This window comes from Amblyraja radiata, chromosome 23 (assembly GCF_010909765.2).
Source record: "Amblyraja radiata isolate CabotCenter1 chromosome 23, sAmbRad1.1.pri, whole genome shotgun sequence".
Lineage (NCBI taxonomy): Eukaryota > Metazoa > Chordata > Chondrichthyes > Rajiformes > Rajidae > Amblyraja > Amblyraja radiata.
The window spans coordinates 37540573-37565934 of record NC_045978.1 but is presented as its reverse complement, the minus strand read 5'-3'; the positions used below and the strand labels follow the sequence as shown (position 1 = coordinate 37565934).

The 25362-nt window shown below is 47.2% G+C and overlaps 1 protein-coding gene and 1 long non-coding RNA gene across 2 annotated transcripts in view; one reads left to right on the top strand and one right to left on the bottom strand.

Moving 5' to 3' along the window:
• The window catches only part of LOC116986490 (cadherin-22-like), a 523346-nt gene that overhangs the window by 195243 nt on the left and 302741 nt on the right, over positions 1 to 25362 (top strand). The window lies entirely within an intron of this gene.
• LOC116986492 lies at positions 1163 to 23933 on the bottom strand. Its single transcript, XR_004415492.1, has 3 exons — positions 23683 to 23933; positions 1326 to 1348; positions 1163 to 1246 (listed from the first exon to the last, which is right to left on the bottom strand). It is a non-coding gene; the product is annotated as an uncharacterized LOC116986492 (long non-coding RNA).

Below are 25362 nucleotides of genomic sequence, written 5' to 3'. Positions count from 1 at the left end.
ATCAGCATCAATGGGCCCCCTGTAAGCCTTTTTGAGCCAAGCAAATATGTATCAACATGGTTACGAAGCCATCGCTCTGCCACGCAAGCAAGAAGGCAGAGCACACCTCAGATGCCTGAGTACAAGCAAATTTGGAAAGTTTTGTAAACTAGCAGGCTACTACATTTAAAGTGAAAAACAATTGTTGACAAAATCCCTTTTAGTGGAATACAAACACTTGTCCATACCTGCTACAGTAGCAGATATGGAAAAGTGTTTGTATTCCACTAAATATCCCTCATGTAACTGTGTATTCACCTTTGTTTGTTACTTTTTTACAATGAAGGGATTGTGGTGTTTGTTTTATTTTGCATGGGTCATGCGCCCTCCGCTGGTCGTTTTTGCGGATGTACTGTTGTTCTTCTCTGTTAAACACTGAACAGATGTTATTTGCATAGGACTTACTGTGATTGAAAACGTGTATTTTGTGATGCTGTGTGATTGCTGTATTAAGTATGAGTGTGAGACGTCTTAGAACAGTTGCTGATATGTTTTATTTATTTTAATTTATTATTTAAGTATTTTTGTATGGGAAACATAATTCTAAAGAACATGTTTTTATTTTGTATTTTTGCATTTATTGTTTCTTATATAGGGTATTTTATTTTATTGAGTTGTAATTGTTTCTGACAAATGACTAACTCTGTTTTTTCTTGTCTCAAAACTCTAAACAGAGCATGCAGCAGCAGCAGCAATAAATGTCCTGTGCAAAAGACTCAAGTATCCCGTCGTCTCCTTAGCACATTAGTACTGAGGCCAGGCCGGTTACATATACAGTAGTACAGTGTTTATATAGCCAACAGTTATTTATTTATTGATGCTTTATAGTTTATTTGATGCTAGTGCCTAATGGTGATTTTAATTTGACTGTTTATTGTCCTAGAAACTGATGACAATATCGAGTGTTGAATAATCTCAATTACTTATGGTGGTTGTAGGCTACTGTATGCGACAGTGAGTGTGGCGGTGTTTATAGGACGGGTGTGGAAGAGGCTAGGAGGGAATCATCACAGTATACCCACTACAAAAAACTAGACTACACCATTGCATGTAATTAATACATCAAGTACTCTAACGGTTTAAAACAAATACGTTTTTACCTCTCTTAATGCCATCGGTCAATTTGCTCAACAAAAATGGGTGATCGAACTTTCCAATTGCCAAGGCACCGTCTGCTACCAACAGCATCCGTTCTTCATCACTCACCCTGCATGAATTAAACGCACGGTTATAAGACCAGCATCAACGATTTCTGGGTCACTTTCCAAAACAGTGCAGAGTCTCACCTCCTCTTCTGACGAGTTTCCTCCTGAAATATATAACATCAGAAAGATCCATTAATTTACACAGAGTGACCACATCGTGACAGCAGGAATTTCATCCAAATTGTTACAATGTTCCTACAGATCTTTGCACTCGTTGCTGATGGAGCGCCCCATCAGTCCGGTATTGTATTAATTCAATGCAAAGAGTATATTCATGGCCATCCGAAGGGGGGTTGCGTTGGGTGCGACCGCACCCCCCTTTTCTCCCCCCTAAGAAAAAAAAGGAAAAAAATCGGGTGGGAAAATCAACGTTTCCACTTTGGAAACGGCCAGTTCTCTGTTCTCCCGTCCCCGGGCGGGAGTGGCTGAATCTGAACCCAACGGCTGTAACCCCAACACCAGACGCCGCTGCGGCGGAGCCCGCTCCCCTCGCCTGCCCCCGCCGCCGGGGCCCAAGCCATCTTACCCCCACACCACCCCCGCTTACCCCCGCTGGGCCCACGCCACCCCCACTGGGCCCATGCCACCCCCGCTGGGCGCATGCCACCCCCATTGGGATCACGCCACCCCCGCTGGGCCCACGCCACCCCCGCTGGGCCCATGCCACCACCGCTGACCCCCGATGGGTCCACACCACCCGTTGGGCCCACGCCACCATTGCTGGGCCCACACCCCCACCGCTGAACCCCGCTGGGCCCACGCCACCCCGCTGACCCCCGCTGGGCCCACGCCACCCCCGCTGGGCCCACGCCACCCCCGCTGGGTCTACGCCACCCCCGCTGGGCCCATGCAACCCCCGCTGACCACTGATGGGTCCACACCACCCCTGCTGGGCCCACGCTTCCCTTGCTGGGCCCACGCCCCCGCCGCTGAACCCCGCTGGGCCCACGCCACCCCGCTGACCCCCGCTGGGCCCACGCCACCCCCGCTGGGTCCACGTCACCCCCGCTGGGTCCAAGCCACCCCTGCTGAGTCCACGCCAGCCCTGCTGGGCCCACGCCACCCTCGCTGACCCCCGCTGAGCCCACTCCACCCCCGCTGGGCCCATGCCACCCCCACTGACACCCGCTGGGCCCCCGCCACCCCCACTGGGCCCACAACACCTTCATCACCCCTGCCCGCTGGGCCCACAACACCTTCACCACCCCCGCCCGCTGGGCCCGCACCACCTTCATCTTTTGCAAGAAAGAGGAGGGGATGTGAGAGGGGGGAGGGAGAGAGAGAGGGGAAGGGAGAGGAGAGAGAGATGGGGGAGGGGAGAGGGAAAGGGGGATTATCTTGAGTGAGATTGCAAAATTAAGGTAGGTTTTAGAGCTATTATATTTTCTCCTCCATATAAATAATATCAAACAATTGGAACTGCTTTCTTTTCCTTGATAACAATACAGAAACATATGAATTCCATAGTTTGTGACATAAAAATACATTTTAATGGGATCATTACATACAGATGTAACATTTCCATTTTGAGATGGGGAGGGGGGGGGGGGGGGCTTCCCATTCACCACTTCGCACCTACTTAAGGCAAAACTCCAGTATGAAAAGAGTGGACACTTTCCCACCCCAACCAACACTTCACACCCACTCACAGCCTGACCTCAGTCTGCAAAGACTGGGCCCTTCTACACCCACCCCACTCCAATCACCACTTCACACCCAATGACTGCACTTCCACAGACACCTCTGTCAAGCTTCTCAAGTTTGCGGATGACACAACCCTGGTTGGACTGATCCAGGATGGGGATCTCTGTACTCGTTTCAGTTTGACATATTTCCTTTAACATGGTGCCCAGAACTGAACACAATATTCTAAATGCGGTCTCACCAACGTCTTATACAACTGCAACATGACCTCCCAACTTCTATACTCAATACTCTGACTGATGAAGGCCAAAGTGCCAAAATACTTTTTGACCACCTGATATACCTGCGACACGACCTTCAAGGAACCATGCAACCATCAACCATTCCTCTGCCCATCTGGCTAATTGATCCAGATCCTGCTGCAATCTTTCACAACCATCTTCACTATCTGCAAAACCACTCACTTCTGTATCATCAGCAAACTTGCTAATCTTGCCCTGTTCTGTGACGTTTCACAGAGTGCTGGAGTAACTCAGCGGGTCAGGCTGAGTATGGAGGTTGGGAGGTCATGTTGCAGTTGCATAAGAAGGTGGTGAGGCCGCATTCAGAGTATTGTATTCAGTTCTGGGCACCATGTTATAGGAAAGATGTCATCAAACTGGAAAGGGTACAGTGAAGATTTATGAGGATGTTGCCAGGACTAGATGGGCCAGAGCTATAGGGAGAGGTTGAGTAGGCTGGGACTATTTCATGGAGCACAGGAGGATGAGGGATGATCTTATAGAGGTGTATAAAATCATGATTTGAATAGATATGGTTGAGCCTTTTGCCCAGAGTAGGTGAATCGAGGAGCAGAGGTGAAGGGCAAAAGATTTAATAGGAATCTGTGGGGTAAACATAGAAACATAGAAACATAGAAAGTAGGTGCGAGAGTAGACCACCAGGTCCGTCGAGCCCGCACCGCCATTCGCTCATGGCTGAACACTAAACAGACACACTTACCCACAAACAGTAGACACAAGACACAGAACACAAGACACTACCCTCCCCTTTATACCGCTATCACCCCTCTCCACCCCAAAAACCTCGTGATCTCCTGGGAGAGGCCAAAAAACGGATAAAAACCCAGGTCCAATTCGGGAAAAAAATCCGGGAAATTCCTCTCCGACCCCAATCCAGGCGATCGACACTTGTCCAGGAGATCACTCAGGTCTTACTATACTAACCATACCTAGGTCCATATCCCTGCCCTCTCCCCGTAGCCCCTTATCCCCTTGGCAGCTAAAAAACCATCTATTTTAGTCTTAAATATATTTAAAGTTTCTGCTTCCACTGCTCCCTGGGGCAGTGAATTCCATAAATTAACCACCCTCTGGGTGAAGAAGTTCTTCCTCATCTCCGTTTTAAAAGAACCCCCCCTTATTCTGCAACTATGTCCCCTAGTTCTAGTTTCCCCGATCATTGGGAACATCCTCGGTGCATCCACCCGATCAAGGCCCCTCACGATCTTATATGTTTCAATGAGATCGCCTCTCATTCTTCTAAACTCCAAAGAGTAGAGTTCCAGCCTACTTAACCTTTCCTCATATGTCAATCCCCTCATTGCAGGAATTAATCTTGTAAACCTTCGCTGCACTGCCTCCAGGGCTAGTACATCCTTTCTTAAGTATGGACCCCAGAACTGTACACAGTATTCCAAATGTGGTCTCACTAATACTGTGTACAGCTGCAGCAAGACCTCCGTGTTTTTATACTCAATCCCCCTAGCAATAAAGGCCAAAACTCCATTGGCCTTCCTGATTGCTTGCTGCACCTGCATACTAACTTTTAGTGATTCATGTACTAATACCCCTAGATCCCTTTGCGTTGCATTACAACGCAGCTCCTCCTCATTTAGAAAATAACTTGCCCTATCATTTTTTTTCCCAAAGTGAATGACTTCACATTTATTAGTATTAAACTTCATCTGCCAAGTTGTTGCCCACTCACCTAGCTTATCTATATCCTTTTGCAGACTCTTCCTATCCTCCTCATCCCCTACTTTTCCTCCCATTTTTGTATCGTCCGCAAATTTTGATATATTACACTTGGTTCCCTCCTCCAAATCATTTATATAAATTGTGAACAACTGGGGTCCCAGCACCGACCCTTGCGGAACGCCGCTAGTTACCGGTTGCCATCCCGAGTATGAACCATTTATCCCCACTCTCTGCTTCCTATTTGTTAGCCAATCCTCTACCCATGCTAATATATTACCCCCAATCCCATAATTTTTTATTTTTAGCAATAGTCTCTTATGTGGCACCTTGTCAAAAGCCTTTTGGAAGTCCAAGTATACCACATCCACCGGTTCCCCTTTATCCACCCGGGTTGTTACTTCCTCAAAGAATTCGAGCAGATTCGTTAAACAGGACTTCCCCTTCACAAAACCATGCTGGTTCTGTCCGATGAAGTCATGTTTATGCAAGTGCCCCGTTAGTGTTTCTTTAATAATTGTCTCTAACATTTTACCCACCACCGATGTTAGACTAACCGGTCTATAGTTACCCGCCTTCTGTTTACTTCCTTTTTTAAATATAGGTGTTACATTGGCCATTTTCCAATCCACTGGGACCGTTCCTGCCTCCAGGGAGTTTTGGAAAATTATCACCAATGCATCCACAATCCCCACCGCTATCTCCCTCAAGACCCTTGGATGTAATCCATCAGGCCCAGGGGATTTATCCTCCTTCAGTCTCATTAATTTCCCTAATACCACCTCCTTGGTGATCTTAATAGTATTTAGCTCCTCCATTCCTACCGCCCCCTGTTTATCCAGCGTTGGAATATTTTTTGTGTCTTCTATGGTGAAGACTGATACAAAATACTCGTTTAATGCCTTTGCCATTTCCATGTTCCCCACCAACAACTCTCCAGTCTCACCCTCCAATGGACCAACGTTCACCTTAGCCACCCTTTTTCTTTTTATATAGCTATAAAAACTCTTACTATTAGTTTTTATGTTGTTTGCTAATTTCCTTTCATAGTCTATTTTCCCCGTCTTAATTAATCTCTTAGTTATTTTTTGCTGACCTTTAAATGCTTCCCAATCCTCTACCCTCCCACTATCTCTGGCTACCTTATATGCCCTTGCCTTCAGCCGAATACTATCCTTTATAGTTTTACTGAGCCATGGCTGACTGTTCTTACCCTTACCCCTTTTTTTCTTCATAGGAATAAATTTTTCTTGAAGGTTATACAGTAGACCCTTAAACGTACACCACTGCTCATGTACCGTCTTATTCTTGAGTCTGCTATCCCAGTCAACTTTGATCAGCTCATTCCTCATACCTTCATAATCCCCCTTATTTAGACTAAGCACCCTAGCCTGAGTTTCAACCTGCTCCCCTTCTATTTGAATATGGAATTCGACCATATTGTGGTCACTTGTTCCCAACGAGTCCCTAACTATGACATTATTAATTAATCCTGCTTCATTACACAGGACCAGATCCAAGATTGCCTCCCCCCTTGTCGGTTCTGTGACATACTGTTCTAGGAACCCGTCTCTAATACATTCTATAAACTCTTCCTCTAGTCTACCCTGCCCAGTTTGGTTTGCCCAATTAATATGAAAATTGAAGTCCCCCATGAATACAGCAGTTCCCTTTTTACATGCGTCAACTATTTGCAGATTTATGTTCTGACTAACAGCGTCACAGCTATTTGGAGGTCTATAAATTACACCCACTAGTGTTTTTTTCCCCTTGTTATTCTCTATCTGTACCCAAGCTGTTTCACTATCCTGATCCTTCAACGCAATATCCTTCCTCTCTATTGCCGTTATTCCCTCCCTTATTAAAAGGGCCACCCCTCCTCCCTTTCTTTCCTGTCTATCTTTCCTAATTGTCGAGTACCCCTCTATATTTAGCTCCCAGTCCTGATCCCCTTGCAGCCATGTCTCCGTAATGGCCACAATATCATAACTATATATACTTAATTGCACCGTTAATTCATTTATCTTATTACGAATACTCCGTGCATTTAGATAAAGCACTTTCAGATGATTTTTACTACCCTTCCTTTCCGTTTTTGCCCCTTTTACATCTAGAGCTTTATCTTCACACATTCTGTCTCCTGTCACTTTTTGACTTTCCGCTTCCCCACTGATACCGTGCTCTATTTCCTCTACCCCTGCCGTTATTACCCCCCTTGATACCTCCCCCCCGCTACTTAGTTTAAAGACCTCTCTACTGCCCTAGTTATATGATTTGCCAGGACCCCAGTCCCAGCACCGTTCAGGTGAAGTCCGTCCTTACAGAACAGATCCCCCCTGTCCCAGTACTGGTGCCAGTGGCCCAAGAAACCAAACCCATTATTCCCACACCAGTCTTTGAGCCACGCATTCAGCTTTTTAATTTTACGTACCCTCGCCGATTTGGCCCGTGGCTCAGGTAGCAATCCGGAGATCAGTACCCTCGAGGTTCTGCTTTTTAATTTATTCCCTAACTGCTCAAACTCCTTCAGCAGATCCTCCTTCCTCGTCCTTCCTATGTCATTGGTCCCCACATGGACCACGACCACTGGATCCTCCCCCTCCCACTGCAAATTTCTCTCCAGCATCGCAGAGATATCCTTAACCCTAGCACCGGGTAGGCAACACAGCCTTCGGGACATGTTCTGCTGGCCGCAGAGAACCCTATCTACCCCCCGAATAATACTATCCCCTATCACTACGGCATTTCTTCTAACTCCCCCCTCTTGAATGGCCTCCTGATCCACGGTGCTGCAGCCAGGTTGCTCATCCCTCCCACAGCCCCTGATCCCGTCCTTACATTGAGTAAGAGCCTCGGTCATGCTTGTCAGGGACAAGGGTATGTTTTTCACACAGAGGGTGGTAGGTGTATGGAACAAGCTGCCAGAGGAGGTAGTTGAGGCAGGGACTATCGCAACATTTAAGAAACAGTTATATAGGTACATGGATAGGACAGGTTCGGAGGGATATGAATCAAACGTGGGCAGGTGGAACTAGTGCAGATGGGACATGCTGGGCCGAAGGGTCTGATTCCACACTGTATCACTCTATGACTCTATCTTTCCCTCTCAAACCCATTCTCCTGCCTTCTCCCCATTACCTCTGACACCCGTATCAATCAAGAATCTATCAATCTCATCCTGAAAAATGTCCATTGACTTGACCTCCACAGCTATCTGTGGCAATTAATTCCACAGTTCACCACCCTCTGACTTAAGAAATTCCTGCTCATCTCCTTCCTAAAGGAATGTCTTTTAATTCTTAGGCTGTGGCCACTGGCCCTAGACTCTCCCACTAGTGGAAACATCCTCTCCAAATCCACACCATCCAGGTTTTTACCAGGCTGGGACAGACGGCAACAGCTTCACACCGTGTCCCAAAGCTCGTGTCCTGTCCTGCATCACCCAAGGCAGCAGAGACGTTATAGGAGAGGGCAAGCACCGTAACAAAGTATCTCACAATGGTTTGGGTAACATTCAGGAATGTTTATGCATGCCACATCATGAATATTACTGAAGAACGATCTTGACCCGAACTATAATCTATAGCTTTTCTCCAGAGATGCTGCCTGACCCACTGAGTTACTCCAGCACTTTGTGACATATCACCTATCCATGTTCTCCAGAGATGCTGCCTGACCCACTGAGTTACTCCAGCACTCTGTGACATATCACCTATCCATGTTCTCCAGTGATGCTGCCTGACTCACTGAGTTACTCCAGCACTCTGTGACCTGTCACCTATCCATGTTCTCCACAGATACTGCCTGACTCGCTGAGTTACTCCAGCACTCTGTGAAACGTCGCCTATCCATATTCTCTGCAGATGCTGCCTGACCCACTGAGTTACTCCAGCACTTTGTGACTATTTTCCCTTCATGCATCTGTCCAAACCCACTCTCCCCCCTCCTTTCCTATGTTCCTTTCCACCCATAAACCTCTCTCTGCCTTTACATTTCACTCCTCTTTCAAATCTGCTCTACTTATCTACATGCATTTTTCTTCTTCACTTTTTAGTCATAGAATGATGCAGTGTGGAAACAGGCCCTTCAGCCCAACTTGCCCACACTGACCGACATGTCCCATCTAAACTAGTCCCACTCACACGCGTTTGGCCCATATCGATCTAAATCTGTCCTATCCATGTACGTGTCCAAATGTCTCTTAAACATAGGATAGTCCCAGCCTTAACTACCTCCTCTGGCAGCTCGTTACATACACCCAGCACCCTTTGTGTGAAAAAGCTACCTCAGATTCCTGTTAATTTCTGAAATATTGCTCATAGATTTGGTGCAAAAATGCTCCAAAACAAGGCTCAGAATGGATCAGAGAGCATCTAAAACCCCAGAGCTTCCAGGGCTCTTTAGCGGGCCCTGGACCCTGGCATCGAGGGACTTCATGCTTCGCGCTCATGATGTGCGCAGCACGCACACTATTCCACATTAAGTTTTTTGTAATCCTGTCATGCCACCCCCCTTTTTGAAAATAGAATAGAATAGAATAGTTTCTTTATTGTCATTGTAACATGAACCATGTACAACAAAATTGTAAAATGTCAGCCAGTCAGTGCACCATTCAAACATTTCTAAAAGCTAACGATACATACAAAGTAAAATATTTAAAAAGATAAACAACTAAAATAAATATCATAAAAATAGCACGCATAAACACCCAGCCCTACATCCTTCTGTCGATTTCATGTATGTATGTATCGCCCCTGCGTTCCTTGGCGGCTACATTTAGTGCCTTTATAGCAGTGGGGTAAAAACTGTTTTTAAGTCTGTTTGTCCTTGTCCTTGTAGATCTGTACCGTCTGCCTGACGGTAACAGTTCAAACAGGGAGTGTCCGGGGTGGGAAATGTCCTTTATAATACTCTGGGATTTTTTGATGCAGCGGGAACTGTGTAAGTCCTCCAAGGTAAGTAGAGGGCACCCGACAATCCTCTGGGCGTTGTCAATGGCCCTCTGGAGCGCTTTCCTCTGAGCCGCTGTGCAGCTGGTGTACCATACGCATACACAGTATGTTAGGAGGCTCTCAATGGAGCACCGATAAAAGGACAGCAGCAGTCTCTGAGTGATGTTATTCTTCCTGAGCACCCTCAGGAAGTGCAGTCTCTGCTGGACCTTTTTCAGCAGCGCAGAGGTGTTCACGCTCCACGTCAGGTCCTCCTCAATATGGATTCCCAGGAAGCGGAAATCCGCCACCCTCTCCACACAGTCCCCTCTGATAATTAATGGTACCATGTCCGTTTTATTCTTCCTGAAGTCTATTATTATCTCCTTGGTCTTTAAGGTGTTAAAGAGCAGGTTATTTTCTCCACACCACACTGTCAGCTGCTCCACCTCATCCCGGTAGGCGTACTCGTCCCCCCCGGAGATGAGTCCCACCACCGTAGTGTCATCCGCAAATTTGACAATGGTGTTGCTGTGGTGGGCGGGGATGCAGTCATGTGTGTAGATGGTGTAGAGCAGGGGGCTCAGCACGCAGCCCTGTGGAGAGCCGGTACTGAGGCTGAGGGCCGTGGATGTGTGATGGCCCACTCTGACTCTCTGGCTGCGACCCGACAGGAAGCTATTTATCCACATGCAGGTGGAGTGTGGAAGTCCCAAGTCCCCCAGTTTGTCCACCAGTTTGTGGGGAAGGATGGTATTAAAGGCAGAGCTGTAGTCCACAAAGAGCATCCGCACGTAGCTCCCCCGCTGCTCCAGGTGGGACAGTGCAGCATGGAGAGCTGTGGCTACAGCGTCCTCTGTAGATCTATTCGCTCTGTACGCAAACTGGTGGGGGTCAAAGCTTCGGGGCAGGAGTGATGTGATGTGACCCCGGACCAGTTTTTCAAAACACTTCATCACCACTGGTGTGAGTGCGACTGGCCGGTAGTCGTTGAGGCTGGAAATGTGGGGTTTTTTGGGCAAGGGGACTATGGTTGCGGACTTCAGACAGGGTGGAACAGTGGACTGGGCCAGAGACTGGTTGAAAATCCTCGTACAGACTCCAGCCAGCTGGTCAGCGCAGTCCTTCAGCACGCGTCCAGAGACGCCGTCGGGTCCAGTAGCCTTCCTTGGATTGATGGCCCGCAGCGTGCGTCTCACCTCATGCTCCTCTATCTTGAGGGTTAGGCTGCTGTGGACCATGTGGTGTGATGTGGCTGTCTCGGGTGGCTCCACATCAAAGCGAGCAAAGAAGAGGTTCAGCTCCTCTGCCAACGAGGCGTCACCTTCAGCAGCTCCAAGGTTGGTCTTGTAGTTGGTGAGGTACTGGATCCCCTGCCACACCTGCCTGCTGTTGTTGCTGTCCAGGTGGAAAAGCATCGTACGGGCCTGATATTTAATACTGGACTTATGGGGCGATTCAACGTCCTCTGGTTCCAGTCGTGAATTACATCATTTGTCCAGCAAGGGTCGCCCTATAACCATATAATAACCATATAACAATTACAGCACGGAAACAGGCCATCTTGGCCCTACAAGTCCGTGCCAAACAATTATTTTCCCCTAGTCCCATCTACCTGCACTCAGACCATAACCCTCCATTCCTTTCCCATCCATATACCTATCCAATTTATTTTTAAATGATAAAATCGAACCTGCCTCCACTACTTCCACTCGAAGCACATTCGACACAGCTACCACTCTCTGAGTAAAGAAGTTCCCCCTCATGTTACCCCTAAACTTCTGTCCCTTAATTCTGAAGTCATGTCCTCTTGTTTGAATCTTCCCTACTCTCAATGGGAAAAGCATGTCCACGTCAACTCTGTCTAACCCTCCCATCATTTTAAAGACCTCTATCAAGTCCCCCCTTAACCTTCTGCGCTCCAGAGTATAAAGACCTAACTTATTCAACCTTTCTCTGTAACTTAGTTGTTGAAACCCAGGCAACATTCTAGTAAATCTCCACTGTACTCTCTCTATTTTGTTGACATCCTTCCTATAATTGGGCGACCAAAATTCATTGTTACCCTCTTGTGTTTAATATCTGTGTGACAAGCCTTGGAATTTTCTTCTATCCTATTCGCCAATGATCCTACATTGCCACTTCAAACACCCCCTGGTTCCTCTTGCTCCCTGTAGGTCAGCAAGAGGGGAACCATATTATCTTTGTCTCCACAGACATCATGTTGCCAGCTTGTGACCAGATGTTCATGTCAGACTAAGAGAGGATCTGGCTTGAACATCATGGAAATTATGACAATGCTCAATGTGATAAGTACAACTACTCTGCCCGATAAAGATGCAGCCAGTCCTGCCATGGAATGGTGTGTGTTAATGGGAGTAAGGCAGTAATATGGCACCGGAGAAAATAAACTATTTATATGGAGACACTAGATCGGAATCATGATCATGTCAGCCAGGATCTGAGGAGGGAAACAGAGAAACATAGAAAATAGGTGCAGGAGTAGGTCATTCGGCCCTTCGAGCCTGCACCGCCATTCAATATGATCATGGCTGATCATCCAACTCAGTATCCTGTACCTGCCTTCTCTCCATACCCCCTGATCCCTTTAGCCACAAGGGCCACATCTAACTCCCTCTTAAATATAGCCAATGAACTGGCCTCAACTACCTTCTGTGGCAGAGAATTCCAGAGATTCACCACTCTCTGTGTGAAAAATGTTTTTCTCATCTCGGTCCTAAAAGATTTCCCCCTTATCCTTAAACTGTGATCCATAGTTCTGGACTTCCCCAACATCGGGAACAATCTTCCTGCATCTAGCCTGTCCAACCCCTTAAGAATTGTGTACATTTCTATAAGATCCCTCCTCAATCTTCTAAATTCTAGCGAGTACAAACCGAGTCTATCCAGTCTTTCTTCATATTAAAGCCCTGGGCAGGAGTGGCTGAATCTGAACCCAACGGCTGTAACCCCAACACCAGACGCCGCTGCGGCGGAGCCCGCTCCCCTCGCCTGCCCCCGCCGCCGGGGCCCAAGCCATCTTACCCCCACACCACCCCCACTGACCCCCGCTGGGCCCACGCCACCCCCACTGGGCTCATGCCACCCCCGCTGGGCCCACGCAACCCCCGCTGGGCCTACGCCACCCACGCTGGGCCCACGATACCCCCGCTGGGCCCACGCCACCCCCACTTGGCTCATGACATCCCCGCTGGGCGCATGCCACCCCCGCTGGGCCCATGCAACCCCCACTGACACCCGCTGGGCCCCCGCCACCCCCACTGGGCCCACAACACCTTCACCACCACCGCCCGCTGGGCCCGCACCACCTTCATCTTTTGCAAGAAAGAGGAGGGGATGTGAGAGGGGGGAGGGAGAGAGAGAGGGGAAGGGAGAGGAGAGAGAGATGGGGGAGGGGAGAGGGAAAGGGGGATTATCTTGAGTGAGATTGCAAAATTAAGGTAGGTTTTAGAGCTATTATATTTTCTCCTCCATATAAATAATATCAAACAATTGGAACTGCTTTCTTTTCCTTGATAACAATACAGAAAAATATGAATTCCATAGTTTGTGACATAAATATACATTTTAATGGCATAATTACATACAGATGTAACATTTCCATTCTGAGATCGGGGGGAGGGGCTTCCCATTCACCACTTCGCACCTACTTAAGGCAAAACTCCAGTATGAAAAGTGTGGATGCTTTCCCACCCCAAACAACACTTCACACCCACTCACAGCCTGACCTCAGTCTGCAAAGACTGGGCCCTTCTACACCCACCCCACTCTAATCACCACTTCACACCAAATGACTGCACTTCCACAGACACCTCTGTCAAGCTTCTCAAGTTTGCGGATGACACAACCCTGGTTGGACTGATCCAGGATGGGGGATCTCTGTACTCTTTTCAGTTTGATATATTTCCTTTAACATGGTGCCCAGAACTGAACACAATATTCTAAATGCGGTCTCACCAACGTCTTATACAACTGCAACATGACCTCCCAACTTCTATACTCAATACTCTGATGAAGGCCAAAGTGCCAAAATACTTTTTGACCACCTGATATACCTGCGACACAACCTTCAAGGAACCATGCAACCATCAACCATTCCTCTGCCCATCTGGCTAATTGATCCAGATCCTGCTGCAATCTTTCACAACCATCTTCACTATCTGCAAAACCACTCACTTCTGTATCATCAGCAAACTTGCTAATCTTGCCCTGTTCTGTGACGTTTCACAGAGTGCTGGAGTAACTCAGCGGGTCAGGCTGAGTATGGAGGTTGGGAGGTCATGTTGCAGTTGCATAAGAAGGTGGTGAGGCCGCATTCAGAGTATTGTATTCAGTTCTGGGCACCATGTTATAGGAAAGATATCATCAAACTGGAAAGGGTACAGTGAAGATTTATGAGGATGTTGCCAGGACTAGATGGGCCAGAGCTATAGGGAGAGGTTGAGTAGGCTGGGACTCTATTTCATGGAGCACAGGAGGATGAGGGATGATCTTATAGAGGTGTATAAAATCATGATTTGAATAGATATGGTTGAGTCTTTTGCCCAGAGTAAGTGAATCGAGGAGCAGAGGTAAAGGCCAAAAGATTCAATAGGAATCTGTGGGGTATTTTTTTCACACAAAGGGTGGTAGGTGTATGGAACAAGCTGCCAGAGGAGGTAGTTGAGGCAGGGACTATCGCAACATTTAAAAAACAGTTATACAGGTACATGGATAGGACAGGTTCGGAGGGATATGAATCAAACGTGGGCAGGTGGAACTAGTGCAGATGGGACATGCTGGGCCGAAGGGTCTGTTTCCACACTGTATCACTCTATGACTCTATCTTTCCCTCTCAAACCCATTCTCCTGCCTTCTCCCCATTACCTCTGACACCCGTATCAATCAAGAATCTATCAATCTCCTCCTGAAAAATGACCATTAACTTGACCTCCACAGCTATCTGTGGCAATGAATTCCACAGTTCACCACCCTCTGACAAGAAATTCCTGCTCATCTCCTTCCTAAAGGAATGTCTTTTAATTCTTAGGCTGTGGCCACTGGCCCTAGATTCTCCCACTAGTGGAAACATCCTCTCCAAATCCACACCATCCAGGTTTTTACCAGGCTGGGACAGACGGCAACAGCTTCACACCGTGTCCCAAAGCTCGTGTCCTGTCCTGCATCACCCAAGGCAGCAGAGACGTTATAGGAGAGGGCAAGCACCGTAACAAAGTATCTCACAATGGTTTGGGTAACATTCAGGAATGTTTATGCATGCCACATCATGCATATTACTGAAGAACGGTCTTGATCCGAACTATAATCTATAGCTTTTCTCCAGAGATGCTGCCTGACCCACTGAGTTACTCCAGCACTCTGTGACATATCACCTATCCATGTTCTCCAGTGATGCTGCCTGACTCACTGTTACTCCAGCACTCTGTGACCTGTCACCTATCCATGTTCTCCACAGATACTGCCTGACTCGCTGAGTTACTCCAGCACTCTGTGAAACGTCACCTATTCATATTCTCTGCAGATGCTGCCTGACCCACTGAGTTACTCCAGCACTTTGTGACTATTTTCCCTTCACGCATCTGTCCAAACCCACTCTCCCCCCTCCTTTCCTATGTTCCTTTCCACCCATAAATCTCTCTCTGCCTTTACATTTCACTCCTCTTTCAAATCTGCTCTACTTATCTACATGCATTTTTCTTCTTCACTTTTTAGTCAAAGAATGATGCAGTGTGGAAACAGGCCCTTCAGCCCCACTTGCCCACACCGACCAACATGTCCCATCTAAACTAGTCCCACTCACACGCGTTTGGCCCATATCAATCTAAATCTGACCTATCCATGTACGTGTCCAAATGTCTCTTAAACATTAGGATAGTCCCAGCCTTAACTACCTCCTCTGGCAGCTCGTTACATACACCCAGCACACTTTGTGTGAAAAAGCTACCTCAGATTCCTGTTAATTTCTGAAATATTGGTCATAAATTTGGTGCAAAAATGCTCCAAAACAAGGCTCAGAATGGATCAGAGAGCATCTAAAACCACAGAGCTTCCAGGGCCCTTAAGCGGGCCCTGGACCCTGGCATCGAGGGACTTCATGCTTCACGCTCATGATGTGCGCAGCACGCACACTATTCCACATTAAGTTTTTTGTAATCCTGTCATGCCACCCCCCTTTTTGAAAAGCTTCGTACGGGCCTGATATTTAATACTGGACTTATGGGGCGATTCAACGTCCTCTGGTACCAGTCGTGAATTACATCATTTGTCCAGCAAGGGTCGCCCTATAACCATATAATAACCATATAATAATTACAGCACGGAAACAGGCCATCTCGGCCCTACAAGTCCGTGCCGAACAATTATTTTCCCCTAGTCCCATCTACCAGCACTCAGACCATAACCCTCCATTCCTTTCCCATCCATATACCTATCCAATTTATTTTTAAATGATAAAATCGAACCTGCCTCCACTACTTCCACTGGAAGCTCATTCCACACAGCTACCACTCTATGAGTAAAGAAGTTCCCCCTCATGTTACCCCTAAACTTCTGTCCCTTAATTCTGGTCATGTCCTCTTGTTTGAATCTTCCCTACTCTCAATGGGAAAAGCTTGCCCACATCAACTCTGTCTATCCCTCCCATCATTTTAAAGACCTCCATCAAGTCCCCCCTTAACCTTCTGTGCTCCAGAGAATAAAGACCTAACCTATTCAACCTTTCTCTGTAACTTAGTTGTTGAAACCCAGGCAACTTTCTAGTAAATCTCCTCTGCACTCTCTCTATTTTGTTGACATCCTTCCTATAATTGGGCGACCAAAATTCATTGTTACCCTCTTGCGTTTAATATCTGTGTGACAAGCCTTGGAATTTTCTTCTATCCTATTCGCCAATGATCCTACATTGCCACTTCAAACACCCCCTGGTTCCTCTTGCTCCCGGTAGGTCAGCAAGAGGGGAACCATATTATCTTTGTCTCAACAGACATCATGTTGCCAGCTTGTGACCAGATGTTCATGTCAGACTAAGAGAGGATCTGGCTTGAACATCATGGAAATTATGACAATGCTCAATGTGATAATTACAACTACTCTGCCCGATAAAGATGCAGCCAGTCCTGCCATGGAATGGTGTGTGTTAATGGCAGTAAGGCAGTAATATGGCACTGGAGAAAATAAACCATTTATTTGGAGACACTAGATCGGAATCATGATCATGTCAGCCAGGATCTGAGGGGGGAAACATAGAAACATAGAAAATAGGTGCAGGAGTAGGCCATTCGGCCCTTCGAGCCTGCACCGCCATTCAATATGATCATGGCTGATCATCCAACTCACTATCCTGTACCTGCCTTCTTTCCATACCCCCTGATCCCTTTAGCCACAAGGGCCACATTTAACTCCCTTTTAAATGAACTGGCCTCAACTACCTTCTGTGGCAGAGAATTCCACAGATTCACCACTCTCTGTGTGAAAAATGTTTTTCTCATCTCGGTCCTAAAAGATATCCCCCTTATCCTTAAACTGTGACCCCTAGTTCTGGACTTCCCCAACATCGGGAACAATCTTCCTGCATCTAGCCTGTCTAACCCCTTAAGAATTGTGTACGTTTCTATAAGATCCCCATTCAATCTTCTAAATTCTAGCGAGTACAAACCGAGTCTATCCAGTCTTGCTTCATATGAAAGCCCCGGGGGGGAGTGGCTGAATCTGAACCCAACGGCTGTAACCCCAACACCAGACGCCGCTGCGGCGGAGCCCGCTCCCCTCGCCTGCCCCCGCCGCCGGGGCCCAAGCCATCTTACCCCCACACCACCCCCGCTGACCCCCGCTGGGCCCACGCCACCCCCACTGGGCTCATGCCACCCTCGCTGGGCCCACGCAACCCCCGCTGGGCCTACGCCACCCACGCTGGGCCCACGATACCCCCGCTGGGCCCACGCCACCCCCACTTGGCTCATGACATCCCCGCTGGGCGCATGCCACCCCCGCTGGGCGCATGCCACCCCCGCTGGGCCCACGCAACCCCCGCTGGGCCCATGACATCCCCGCTGGGCGCATGCCACTCCCGCTGGGCCCATGCAACCCCCACTGACACCCGCTGGGCCACCGCCAACCACACTGGGCCCACAACACCTTCACCACCCCCGCCCGCTGGGCCCACACCACCTTCATCTTTTGCAAGAAAGAGGAGGGGAAGTGAGAGGGGGGAGGGAGAGAGAGAGGGGAAGGGAGAGGAGAGAGAGATGGGGGAGGGGAGAGGAAAAGGGGGATTATCTGGAGTGAGATTGCAAAATTAAGGTAGGTTTTAGAGCTATTATATTTTCTCCTCCATATAAATAATATCAAACAATTGTAACTGCTTTCTTTTCCTTGATAACAATACAGAAAAATATGAATTCCATAGTTTGTGACATAAATACACATTTTAATGGGATCATTACATACAGATGTAACATTTCCATTTTGAGATCGGGGGGAGGGTGGGGGGGGGTGGCTTCCCATTCACCACTTCGCACCTACTTAAGGCAAAACTCCAGTATGAAAAGAGTGGACGCTTTCCCACCCCAACCAACACTTCACACCCACTCACAGCCTGACCTCAGTCTGCAAAGACTGGGCCCTTCTACACCCACCCCACTCCAATCACCACTTCACACCAAATGACTGCACTTCCACAGACACCTCTGTCAAGCTTCTCAAGTTTGCGGATGACACAACCCTGGTTGGACTGATCCAGGATGGGGGATCTCTGTACTCTTTTCAGTTTGACATATTTCCTTTAACATGGTGCCCAGAACTGAACACAATATTCTAAATGCGGTCTCATCAACGTCTTATACAACTGCAACATGACCTCCCAACTTCTATACTCAATACTCTGACTGATAGAAACATAGAAACATAGAAATTAGGTGCAGGAGTAGGCCATTCGGCCCTTCGAGCCTGCACCGCCATTCAATATGATCATGGCTGATCATCCAACTCAGTATCCCGTACCTGCCTTCTCTCCATACCCTCTGATCCCCTTAGCCACAAGGGCCACATCTAACTCCCTCTTAAATATAGCCAATGAACTGGCCTCGACTACCCTCTGTGGCAGGGAGTTCCAGAGATTCACCACTCTCTGTGTGAAAAAAGTTATTCTCATCTCGGTTTTAAAGGATTTCCCCCTTATCCTTAAACTGTGACCCCTTGTCCTGGACTTCCCCAACATCGGGAGCAATCTTCCTGCATCTAGCCTGTCCAACCCCTTAAGAATTTTGTAAGTTTCTATAAGATCCCCTCTCAATCTCCTAAATTCTAGAGAGTATAAACCAAGTCTATCCAGTCTTTCTTCATAAGACAGTCCTGACATCCCAGGAATCAGTCTGGTGAACCTTCTCTGCACTCCCTCTATGGCAATAATGTCCTTCCTCAGATTTGGAGACCAAAACTGTACGCAATACTCCAGGTGTGGTCTCACCAAGACCCTGTACAACTGCAGTAGAACCTCCCTGCTCCTATACTCAAATCCTTTTGCTATGAAAGCTAACATACCATTCGCTTTCTTCACTGCCTGCTGCACCTGCATGCCCACTTTCAATGACTGGTGTACCATGACACCCAGGTCTCGCTGCATCTCCCCTTTTCCTAGTCGGGCCACCATTTAGATAATAGTCTGCTTTCCTGTTTTTGCCACCAAATGGAGAACCTCACATTTATCCACATGATGAAGGCCAAAGTGCCAAAATACTTTTTGACCACCTGATATATCTGCGACACGACCTTCAAGGAACCATGCAACCATCAACCATTCCTCTGCCCATCTGGCTAATTGATCCAGATCCTACTGCAATCTTTCACAACCATCTTCACTACCTGCAAAACCACTCACTTCTGTATCATCAGCAAACTTGCTAATCTTGCCCTGTTCTGTGACGTTTCACAGAGTGCTGGAGTAACTCAGCGGGTCAGGCTGAGTATGGAGGTTGGGAGGTCATGTTGCAGTTGCATAAGAAGGTGATGAGGCCGCATTCAGAGTATTGTATTCAGTTCTGGGCACCATGTTATAGGAAAGATATCATCAAACTGGAAAGGGTACAGTGAAGATTTATGAGGATGTTGCCAGGACTAGATGGGCCAGAGCTATAGGGAGAGGTTGAGTAGGCTGGGACTCTATTTCATGGAGCACAGGAGGATGAGGGATGATCTTATAGAGGTGTATAAAATCATGATTTGAATAGATATGGTTGAGTCTTTTGCCCAGAGTAAGTGAATCGAGGAGCAGAGGTGAAGGGCAAAGGATTTAATAGGAATCTGTGGGGTATGTTTTTCACACAAAGGATGGTAGGTGTATGGAACAAGCTGCCAGAGGAGGTAGTTGAGGCAGGGACTATCGCAACATTTAAGAAACAGTTAGACAGGCACATGGATAGGACAGGTTCGGAGGGATATGAATCAAACGTGGGCAGGTGGAACTAGTGCAGATGGGACATGCTGGGCCGAAGGGTCTGTTTCCACACTGTATCACTCTATGACTCTATCTTTCCCTCTCAAACCCATTCTCCTGCCTTCTCCCCATTACCTCTAACACCCGTATCAATCAAGAATCTATCAATCTCCTCCTGAAAAATGTCCATTGACTTGACCTCCACAGCTATCTGTGGCAATGAATTCCACAGTTCACCACCCTCTGACTTATGAAATTCCTGCTCATCTCCTTCCTAAAGGAATGTCTTTTAATTCTTCGGCTGTGGCCACTGGCCCTAGACTCTCCCACTAGTGGAAACATCCTCTCCAAATCCACACCATCCAGGTTTTTACCAGGCTGGGACAGACGGCAACAGCTTCACACCGTGTCCCAAAGCCCGTGTCCTGTCCTGCATCACCCAAGGCAGCAGAGACGTTATAGGAGAGGGCAAGCACCATAACAAAGTATCTCACAATGGTTTGGGTAACATTCAGGAATGTTTATGCATGCCACATCCATGTTCTCCAGTGATGCTGCCTGACTCACTGAGTTACTCCAGCACTCTGTGACAAGTCACCTATCCATGTTCTCCACAGATACTGCCTGACTCGCTGAGTTACTCCAGCACTCTGTGAAACGTCGCCTATTCATATTCTCTGCAGATGCTGCCTGACCCACTGAGTTACTCCAGCACTTTGTGACTATTTTCCCTTCACGCATCTGTCCAAACCCACTCTCCCCCCTCCTTTCCTATGTTCCATTCCACCCATAAACCTCTCTGTGCCTTTACATTTCACTCCTCTTTCAAATCTGCTCTACTTATCTACATGCATTTTTCTTCTTCACTTTTTAGTCATAGAATGATGCAGTGTGGAAACAGGCCCTTCAGCCCAACTTGCCCACACCGACCGACATGTCCCATCTAAACTAGTCCCACTCACACGCGTTTGGCCCATATCGATCTAAATCTGTCCTATCCATGTACGTGTCCAAATGTCTCTTAAACATTAAGATAGTCCCAGCCTTAACTACCTCCTCTGGCAGCTCGTTACATACATCCAGCACCCTTTGTGTGAAAAAGCTACCTCAGATTCCTGTTAATTTCTGAAATATTGGTCATAAATTTGGTGCAAAAATGCTCCAAAACAAGGCTCAGAATGGATCAGAGAGCATCTAGAACCCCAGAGCTTCCAGGGCCCTTAAGCGGGCCGTGGACCCTGGCATCGAGGGACTTCATGCTTCGCGCTCATGATGTGCGCAGCACGCTCACTATTCCACATTAAGTTTTTTGTAATCCTGTCATGCCACCCCCCTTTTTGAAAAGCTTCGTACGGGCCTGATATTTAATACTGGACTTATGGGGCGATTCAACGTCCTCTGGTTCCAGTCGTGAATTACATCATTTGTCCAGCAAGGGTCGCCCTATAACCATATAATAACCATATAACAATTACAGCACGGAAACAGGCCATCTCGGCCCTACAAGTCCGTGCCGAACAATTATTTTCCCCTAGTCCCATCTACCTGCACTCAGACCATAACCCTCCATTCCTTTCCCATCCATATACCTATCCAATTTATTTTAAAATTATAAAATCGAACCTGCCTCCACTACTTCCACGGGAAGCTCATTCCACACAGCTACCACTCTCTGAGTAAAGAAGTTCCCCCTCATGTTACCCCGAAGCTTCTGACCCTTAATTCTGAAGTCATGTCCTCTTGTTTGAATCTTCCCTACTCTCAATGGGAAAAGCTTGTCCACGTCAACTCTGTCTATCCCTCCCATCATTTTAAAGACCTCTATCAAGTCCCCCCTTAACCTTCTGCGCTCCAGAGAATAAAGACCTAACTTATTCAACCTTTCTCTGTAACTTAGTTGCTGAAACCCAGGCAACATTCTAGTAAATCTCCTCTGTACTCTCTCTATTTTGTTGACATCCTTCCTATAATTGGGCGAGCAAAATTCATTGTTACCCTCTTGCGTTTATTATCTGTGTGACATGCCTTGGAATTTTCTTCTATCCTATACGCCAAAGATCCTACATTGCCACTTCAAACACCCCCTGGTGCCTCTTGCTCCCTGTAAGTCAGCAAGAGGGGAACCATATTATCTTTGTCTCCACAGACATCATGTTGCCAGCTTGTGACCAGATGTTCATGTGAGACATAGAGAGGATCTGGCTTGAACCACATGGAAATTATGACAATGCTCAATGGGATAAGTACAACTACTCTGCCCGATAAAGATGCAGCCAGTCCTGCCATGGAATGGTGTGTGTTAATGGGAGTAAGGCAGTAATATGGCACCGGAGAAAATAAACCATTTATTTGGAGACACTAGATCGGAATCATGATCATGTCAGCCAGGATCTGAGGAGGGAAACATAGAAACATAGAAAATAGGTGCAGGAGTAGGCCTTTCGGCCCTTCGAACCTGCACCGCCATTCAATATGATCATGGCTGATCATCCAACTCAGTATCCTGTACCTGCCTTCTCTCCATACCACCTGATCCCTTTAGCCACAAGGGACACATCTAACTCCCTCTTAAATATAGCCAATGAACTGGCCTCAACTACCTTCTGTGGCAGAGAATTCCACAGATTCACCACTCTCTATGTGAAAAATGTTTTTCTCATCTCGGTCCTAAAAGATTTCCCCCTTATCCTTAAACTATGGCCCCTAGTTCTGGACTTCCCCAACATCGGGAACAATCTTCCTGCATCTAGCCTGTCCAACCCCTTAAGAATTGTGTAAGTTTCTATAAGATCCCCCCTCAATCTTCTAAATTCTAGCGAGTACAAACCGAGTCTATCCAGTCTTTCTTCATATGAAAGCCCTGACATCCCAGGAATCAGTCTAGTAACGTACACATGACGGGTCTGGACAAGAGCCTGTTTCCATTTTATGGAATAGATGGGAGAGTGCTGGTAAATAGAGGCGAAGGGGAAGGAACTGGGGCAATAAATGGCAAGAGGTACGTGAATTTGGGTGAGGATGGCAGACCGATGGATATTCCCGCTGCTGATGGCGACGGGAAGAAAACTTGCAACAGAATTGGAATCTGAACAGAGAGAATATGCTGGGTGCCAAGTAGGATGGGTTGGGGATCAGCGGTTGGAGAAGGGGAAGCAACATGGTGACGGGGATTGGGGATGAAAATAAATACCTGTGGGGGAGAATTGGATGAACAGGGAGATCTGAAGGGGATAAGGTTTACCTGTAACTGGAGAATACAATGTACATGCCGTTGGGTTGTAGGCTGATCAAACTATGAGGTGTTCGTCTGCCCTACCAACTGATTTGTTTTAATCAGCCCTGAATTATTGGGGAATTCTGCATTTATCGCACACTGTTACCCACTATTTAGTGATTGTGCCCTTATACTGAATCAAAGTGAATATGTAACTCCTTACCTTCAGAAATATCAAACTGTCCATTTGATTCATCCGCTCCTGCAGCTTTAGGAGTTGCTCTTGAATAGAGTTTAACTTCTCTTGAATCTCTCGTAGATTATTCTCCATTGGGTTTAGAACGCTCTCCTCTTCTTCCCGGAGTTCCTTGTGAAAGCGCTGCTCTTCCTCATTGAGAATCTGGCGCAGTTCAGCAAATACCGATGTGATGTGGGTCAACAGGTTCTGTGACTGTTCCTGTCAAATGAAAGATGAAGATCAATAATATCGAGCCTGGAATCTAAGACAATAGCACAAGATCAGATAAGGGAAACTGGAAACCTTACCCGAACTCCAGAAATCTTCTGTTTCTGTTGCTGCTCCATTTGCTCCCCCGCTGATTTATCTTTTGTGAGAGTCTCTAAGGATGTTTTAATCCGCTCCTGTGGATTGAGATTCAGATTCAGCGAGTAAAATAATTAGACCAGACAGAACCAATGAACCAATGAAAGGGTCAAGAGCTTCAAATTCCTGGGCGTGCACATCTCTGAAGATCTCTCCTGGTCCGAGAACACTAATGCAATTATCAAGAAAGCTCATCAGCGCCTCTACTTCCTGAGAAGATTACGGAGAGTCGGTTTGTCAAGGAAGACTCTCTCTAACTTCTACAGGTGCACAGTAGAGAGCATGCTGACCGGTTGCATCGTGGCTTGGTTCGGCAATTTGAGTGCCCTGGAGCGAAAAGACTACAAAAAGTAGTAAACACTGCCCAGTCCATCATCGGCTCTGACCTTCCTTCCATCGAGAGGATTTATCGCAGTCGCTGCCTCAAAAAGGCTGGCAGTATCATCAAAGACCCACACCATCCTGGCCACACACTCATCTCCCTGCTACCTTCAGGTAGAAGGTACAGGAGCCTGAAGACTGCAACAACCAGGTTCAGGAATAGCTACTTCCCCACAGCCATCAGGCTATTAAACCTGGCTCGGACAAAACTCTGATTATTAATAACCCATTTTCTGTTATTTGCACTTTATCAGTTTATTTATTCCTGTGTGTATATTTTATATTATGGTATATGGACACACTGATCTGTTTTGTAGTAAATGCCTACTATGTTCTGTGTGCTGAAGCAAAGCAAGAATTTCATTGTCCTATCAGGGACACATGACAATAAACTCACTTGAACTTGAACTGTAGGACACGGAACTGCACATTAAAGATTTACAAAGACAGCTGGAGAACTCAGTGGGTTAGGAAGCGAATCAACGGAGAGCCGCAGGCTGTCTCACCTGGAATGATTGCTGGAGTCCTTGTATGGATGCAAGCAGAGGTGTAGTCTACGTGATACGCAGGTATACGCCGTATACCCACTAAGAAAGCTCCAGCATTTCCGTATGCCCACTTAGAAATGCGCAATGACACGTATCCACTTCGATAGTGACAGAAGTTCTGTTTATTTTATGAATGAAAGTATGACAGTTCTGTCACAGAACTGTCATACTTTCATTCATAAATTCAACCTGTGCGCTGTGTCTCTGTCAGAGTCGCACTTTTCCTTGTCGGAAGTGGGAAAGTCCCGAGTTCCGAGTACAATGGAACGCAGCATTATAATAGCCATACAGAGGCTTCCGTCCATGGCCCGTGACCGTGACCATGGTGACCGCCCGTGACCTAGACCCGACGTCACGTCACCTAGACGGT